Genomic DNA, 7551 nt, shown 5'->3' on the forward strand with positions numbered 1-7551 from the left:
CTATCCCAAAACATTTTTACTTTTTGATTGGCGTTTGTTGTTATAAGGCCTGTCCAGATGAGAACAATTTTTCGCTTTCTGATTAAATTGTCCGATCAAGTCAGGAGGTGCGGACGCAAACGTCAATTTGGCCACTTTCACCAATTTTAAATTACGGTGATATTTGAGCGCTCAAAATTAAAGAAATGCCCCCAAACGCGAATACTAGCGACACAAATTGGTATTCTTGCGTCCGCACCCCATTTTATCGGTAATATCGGTCATAATCGGCGGTTGCTTCGGGGAGCCGAATTGGCGTTTGCGTCCGCACGGCCTCATTTGATCAGACAATTTAATCAGATTGGCGAAAAATTGTCCCCGGTTGGACACGCCTATACGATTGTTATCTTTGCTACGCCCCCAGATACTTATAGGTAATTGAAATAATTACATATTGAGCACCTATATCCCTTTCCTATGCGCCCTTCTACATTTGACTTGTTACTTAATTAATAGGTTTGATGTACCCAATACCTACCTACCTACGCTTTAACAAAATCTGTAGGTACAGCGCGTTTAAGTATTTCCTTTGGTCCTGGCGGTAACTTTTATGAATACTTAATGTTTTGGGACCAATGTGAACGTCAATTCCTGGTTGAAATCATGTGAATAATAAATTAATTGTTATTATAGTCTGTATCTTTAGGTATTTAAATAAAAGTAAACAAAATCTACCCTCAAATGGCTCCTTAAGCCAGTTGAGGGTAGATGAAAACATTAGGTACTTGACCAAATAATTAGGTTAAAGTCAGGTCGTTCAATGGCAGATCCAGGCGCTTTTGTATTTGGTTGGTTAACCAATAAATGTTATAACTACCCGAAAATGTACAAATTGTTTGTTTACTTTTATTTAAATAACTTAAGATACAGAGTATAGTTGTTGCAATAATGTGATACGTAGGTACTTAAACCTTATGTAAAGGTGATAAGGTTCAGATCTTGGAGCGCCCCGGCCCGTCGTCGCCGGTTTTAACTTAAGCGACATGTGAATGTAACAGGAATATATTATTTGTTCTCGTTCTTAACATGACTTTTATTTATTAGGTATTTTCCTGAGCCCTATATATAATGTAGTTATTAGGTAATAAAATATATCTGACAACGTAATGATTGTGCACTCGTTAATTTAGAATTTAACGAAGGTTAGGTTAGTTAGTAATCTTCTTACCGTGAGATAATTTAGCTAGCGAGCTTGTAGAGAGCGAGAGTGTGTGGCAGTAAGAATGAATACTCCCTATAACCCCCCTATCCCAATCCCTATAACTCCTATAAGCTCCATGCTTGACGTACCACTTGGCATTAAAAGTTAACGTGTTCCGACTTTATAATGTCTAAAATACAACCATTCAAATTGGGATAAGAGTTTAAATTGCCAATTTAATTTAGCGATCATTTTGTCTCACGCTCGAAGCAAAATTGAATTTTGCTAAGGTTAGAAGTACCAACTGTTTTTAAAGCACCCTTGTTCGAGCTGCTGAGGTAAAAAATATTTTGGTAAATGAGACCTAGGATTGGAGTCCTTCTATTCACACCTATTAGGTAAGCATGGAGTGCTCACTCCATACATGAATTTTCTTAGGTAAGTACTTAATAATATTAAGCATTCTATACTTACTTATTTCTCTATGATTTCGATGAAATTTAAAACTTGACTACAAATAAAAGTAACATTATAGCGCGATCTAAGTAGGTATAACTATGACCAATACTCGCGGCGTTGTGTTGGGGTTAACAGTCTTCTCTTTACCAGTCACAGTATCTACAAATATGTAGATACCTACTAGAATAGCCAATATACTTATTGTTAGTTAATATCATATGAAGTATAAGTCGGACACAACTCGACTTAAAAGCAACTGGTGGGATTGCCACGGAACCGAGCCAGGTGGCGACTGGCGAGCAGCCGCTCCAAGAAGTGAAAGCTACCGGGGATAATCTTTTACAGGAAACTTAAATAAATGGAAATGATGACGTGATTTTACGCCGCATCTGTCATCAACATTTTAACTTTTCGATTAGCGTTTTCGATTTTCATCTTGGCTTCGGCTTCTGTTTGGTAAGTATACCTACCTATCTACCGTCAAATTAGCGATCTTTTCCCGTTTTTAGGGTTCCGTACCTCAAAAGGAAAAAACGGAACCCTTATAATAGGATCACTCATCGTCTCGTCTGGCTGTCCGTCTGTCACAGCCGATTTTCTCCGAAACTACTGAACCAATTAAGTTGAATGGTACACATATTTAAGTCTGTGACTGTGACCCAAAGACAGACATGTAACGTAAATAAATGAATTTTAAACGTAGGGGCCACTTTTGGGGGGGTAAATGCACAATCAAAAAACTAATAATTTTTTAAAGACATTTCCCTCACGTTTCAAAAAAAATACATTGCTAAAAATTGTGTAATGTACGGAACCCTTGGAACGCGAGTCCGACTCACACTTGGCCGGTTTTTTGGGAAAAGCACAAGAATGTAAAAAAAAACAAGTTTCACGTACCTAGACCGTCTTGTGAAATCGGTTATTCACTAGAAGATATCCCAGGGTAAAAACTCTTTAAAAACTTGCTGCTTACCTATTTATAACGTGAACACCAACGGAGCCGCAGCTAGCGTTACCCGATCGCCATGATACATTTCATTTAGCCTCTTAATTTAATTTTAACTTGGTCATAAAGATCTTCTGCTGGCTCGCGGTCTTTAAATTGCCTAAAAAACCGGGCAAGTGCGAGTCGGACTCGCGCACGAAAAGGGTTCAGTATTCATTTATTTCTTGCTTCCATGGTACATTTTAGGTGGTATTTTCATTTCTTATGGTATCACATGGACCCTGAAAAGGGTGTAGCAAACATAAGTACATACATAATTCACTTAAGTTACAGGTACTTAATATATTTCTAACATAACTCTAGTGGCTTTTACAAACGTATAACTAACTTATCATTATATAGATATTTAGAATATTTTATATTAATCAATAGGTTTATTGTAGGACGTACTATGTCTAAAATTTCTTTTCTTCCATAAATTCGGTTATTGTATAATATGCTTTTTTTAATAAAAGTTGCTTTAATTTTCTTTCAAATGTATTGTTGTTTTCTTCTGATTTGATATAACTGGGGATATGATTGTAAATTTGTATCGACGTGTAGTATGGGCCTTTTTTGTAGATATAAATTTTTGGTTCCGGCAGAATTAAATCTAAATTACGGCGAGGGTTTGTATTAAAATTGAATAGATGGATATTTTTACGAACAAATGTGGCTGACTCTAAAATGGAAATTGAAGGTAAGGTTAAAACTCCTAGTCTAATAAAATGTGGTTTGCAACTAGTTAATGGTTTGATCCGTACCATAATGAAAAAAAACGGAAAAAAAATGCAAAAAAAAACGGTCACCCATCCAAGTACTGACCACGTCCGACGTTGCTTACAACAGACAGACGGACGGACGGACGGACGGACAGCGAAGTCTTAGTAATAATAGGGTCCCGTTTTACCTTTTGGGTACGGAACCCTAATAATAGGGTCCCGTTTTACCTTTTGGGTACGGAACCCTAAAAATGTGCGAATGGCTGGCCTTCGCGTGACATAATTTAATTCTGTTTAACAGTGAAGCTAAAATGGTCGCTCCGTTATTATCAGTCACCCTGACTGTCACGAGATTGCATAACTCGATAGGCGATGAGAGCGCTACCATCATATTGTATCATACCTATCAGGGATGTTGCGAATATTCGCATCCGCATTCGCGGAACATCCGCATTATTTTCAACATCCGCATCTGCATCCGCAACCGCATAAAATCGATGCGGAGCTCATGCGGATGCGGATGTTGACCAAGTCGGTAGCAGGAACGTCTTAGCGGCGGCGTAAGTGCTAGGTAATTTCGTCATTATATATAACGAAATCGTCTAGATCCCGAAAAGGCGGCCAAGTTACTGTTTATTAAATAAAACGCACCTTATGTTCTTGCTCAAATACTAAATGTTTCGTTTTTTTTATTAAAAATTACTAAAAATGTAATATTTCACGTTTTTTAAGTACCAAATCTTGACATCCGCATCCGCGGATGTGAGGCTTTAAATATCCGCATCCGCGGAAGTCAAAAAATCTGCATCCGCAACATCCCTGATACCTATAATCAAGCAGTACCTAAACGTAATTCACGGTACATAATTCCATTTACGCCACGTGGGTGCGGCGCTTCACGTGTCACAATAAATGGGTATGATATAATGATATTCAGACAAAAACAGTCGGCCTCATAGCGGGACCTGAGGGTAAACGAACTCCGAGGCCTATGGCCGCTTGAAGTTCCAGAGGTATTTATTATGTAGGTATAATGCTCCTTACTGGCATTATTTGCATTACTAACTACCTAGCTTGTATTAGCTAGGTACCTACCTACTATGTAGCTGCTAATGTAACAAACTAGCCTAAGGATTGTGTTGCTAATCCTTTAAAAAAGTATTATTTTAAACTTATGCCCATTATGTTGTACCTAAAACTAACTTTTGGTATGTAATATTAGCCAATTATATTGTCATTAAGAATTTAACGCATTAATGTTATTCGACACGCAACGGCTTTTACTATTGTGAGAAGCGAAGAAGGTTTTATACAGGATGTAACAAAAATAGTGAGGATCCGTTTAAGGGCATATTCGGGATCGTGTTCTGATTATCTGCCCTTAAACGGATTCCCACTATTTTTGTTACGGCTGTTCAGGAGAAAATCCCCATGGAGAGGACTCCATACAGAATTCTCAACCGATTATCGTGAAACTTTGTTAGTAGGTACATTAGGTACCTAAATAAATATAGACTTCACCAAAAATAAAGGCGGCTAATTCAAACTTACACTTGACAATATATCTAAATGATGTAATTTTGTTCTAAATCGGCCTTGCGTCTCGCTCACGCTAATGATAGATAACTAAATGACATCGTTTTGATGTCAAGTGCACGTTCGAATTGGCCTCAATGTTTATTATGCCTCATATTCTATGTAATATTTATTAAAGTAGTACAATTTATTATACCTATTCACATAGGTAAGCCTATTATAATAGTTACATATTGTTTTACAAGGGGCAAAGTTGTTGTTTAACCCCTCGTGCTAAAATTTATAGGTGTGCAAGCGAAAGATTCCAAAATTTAACCACGGGTTGTTCGAGAAGTGGAATTTGAGCGCTGCGAAGTGCGAGGGTTTCAAGGCACGAGGATTAAGATATATATATAGGTACCTACTAACGATTTATCGTCACTTAATAGTCAATTTTACCAGCCAACACTATGAACCAACTCAAAATTTACATCTATTTACTTTACCACTCTCGTGGATAAAATACAAATTCTCACCAGTTTTTAAAGAATAAAAAGAGCCTTTATGAGATGGTGTGGTGAAAGTTATGTTCCTTATACAGGGTGTGGCCTGTAACACGAGCAAAGAATTAAAACATAGATTGTACTCCTCAAACGGTGACACTTTTGTTCAACAACTTTTAAAAATTATGAAGTATTTAGACTCCCTATTTTTCATACAAAATAAATATTATCTTCAATGGACGCCATCGCCACGCCATATTAGTGTGATTGACGTTGCTTGTCCCGCCTTTAACATAACAAAATTCGCAATACATTGCGTCTTAGAATAAACTTTAAAGTGTAATAAAAATCAAACCACAAGTTATTTTTAAAAGTCGCTGAACAAATGTTGGTCAGTATGAGGAGTACAGCCTACAGTTTAATTTTTTGCTCATGTTACAGGCCACACCCGGTATACATGCTATATAACAAAATATTATCCCATACAGCAAAGTCCCAAAGCTCCCTTGACCCAGTTCCCCGATTCCCACTATTACCCAAGTAGCCGGCGAAAGGTAACAGTCACGTTATCAGTTATCACGCGCTCACGGCCGCCGCAGGTGAGCCGAGCACAACACAACAAACTAAACAGTTTCACGCCGTGCATTCAGCGCTGCTGACGTGCCTCGCTCTGCCTTCGCAACGTTCCTGTGTCAGTTTACGTTCCAAATTCGAATATTTAAAAGCAGTTTGTTGTTGTGTTGTGACCTGTATGTTATGTGATTGTGTGTGCTATGGCGCGGTCGCCGCGCAGGATCGCGGCGCATCGCCGCAGCCGCAGCCGTTCCAGAGAACTCACTAGGATCAGGACTCAGCTTAATACTAAAGGTAATAAAATAGTTTTTTAAGTAATGAGCTGTTATAATTCGAAGAACAAAAAGAGAGAAATTCAGGAAGAAATACCTGTGACAACACAGAAATTAAATGCCCTCACCAGGATTTGAAACTGGGACCTCCTGCTTCGTAGGCAGGGTCACTATCACTACACTACCGAGTATAGGCTAGGAGGCCGTTAATTTAATACGTTGAAAAGAGCAGTAGAAATCCTCCAAAGCAAAAAAGGAGGTACCTACGCGAAAACAGGTTACCTTTTACTAGAGTCAGACCAAGAATAGTCTGCAGCGGATTTGATAGTCCACGCAGTGCAAGTGTTATTTTAAACGTCAAACTTCTATGAAATTATGACGTATAAATGACACTTGCACTGCGTGGGCTATCAAATCCGCTGCAGACTTTTTATGGACCGACTCTAGGTATACCTACCTACATACATACTAGTACCTATTAGTAATATTTATTCAGCTTGAAATAAACGCCCGAGGTAGTTGTACTCGTAGTACGAAGTAGTTAACTTGTGTTAATATTTAATTCTACGAAAAATATTTTGAATATTCATAAATATGTTGTAACAGTTTTTAATGATAGAATAGAATAGATAAAACTACAAACTTTATTAATATGTAGTTAATATTGAATATCAGCAGATATGCCAAAAAGTAGAATAAATTAAATTAAAAGTAAATACTTGTTTTTAGTTGTTTACATGATGAACTCTTAGACGTTCTCTGTGGCTGCCTCGTGTTCAACATCCTACACGTTCCATGCAAATGCATTCATTGAGCTAGTTACACCGGTTACAGGAAAATGTATGAATGAATGAATGCTCCAGATTTGTGACATACCTATTCACATACCTAACTCTAGGTACCTATGGGTAGTAGATTATATTGATGCCAGGATATTAGCCTATGTGTCTGCTGTGAATCCTTAAAAATACTTGTAGGTACAAATAATACATATATGTTCCTAATAATATATGTTTTTATAATTAAGTAGTGCAGGTATATTAGCTTTATCTTACATTTTTCGAAGTCAGCTGATGTTTAATAAGTTTCAGTTAGGAGTATTTAAATGAACTCGAGCGCTTAGATGGTATGTTGACGAATCCTTAAATCATATGGTTATATTGGTACCCATACCTTATATACTTATCCTCTTATAACTTATAGCTAATAATTGTTTGTCCTTATCTATCATTTTAATTTAATGTATTTGTAAGAAAGGGATATAAGATAATTTAACTAAATCAGGCCCGTAAAGTTTTATGAATAAGGGGGTTAGAATTTAATATTATGTAATTGCAAAAAC

This window comes from Cydia splendana, chromosome 3 (genome assembly GCF_910591565.1).
Source record: "Cydia splendana chromosome 3, ilCydSple1.2, whole genome shotgun sequence".
NCBI lineage: Eukaryota > Metazoa > Arthropoda > Insecta > Lepidoptera > Tortricidae > Cydia > Cydia splendana.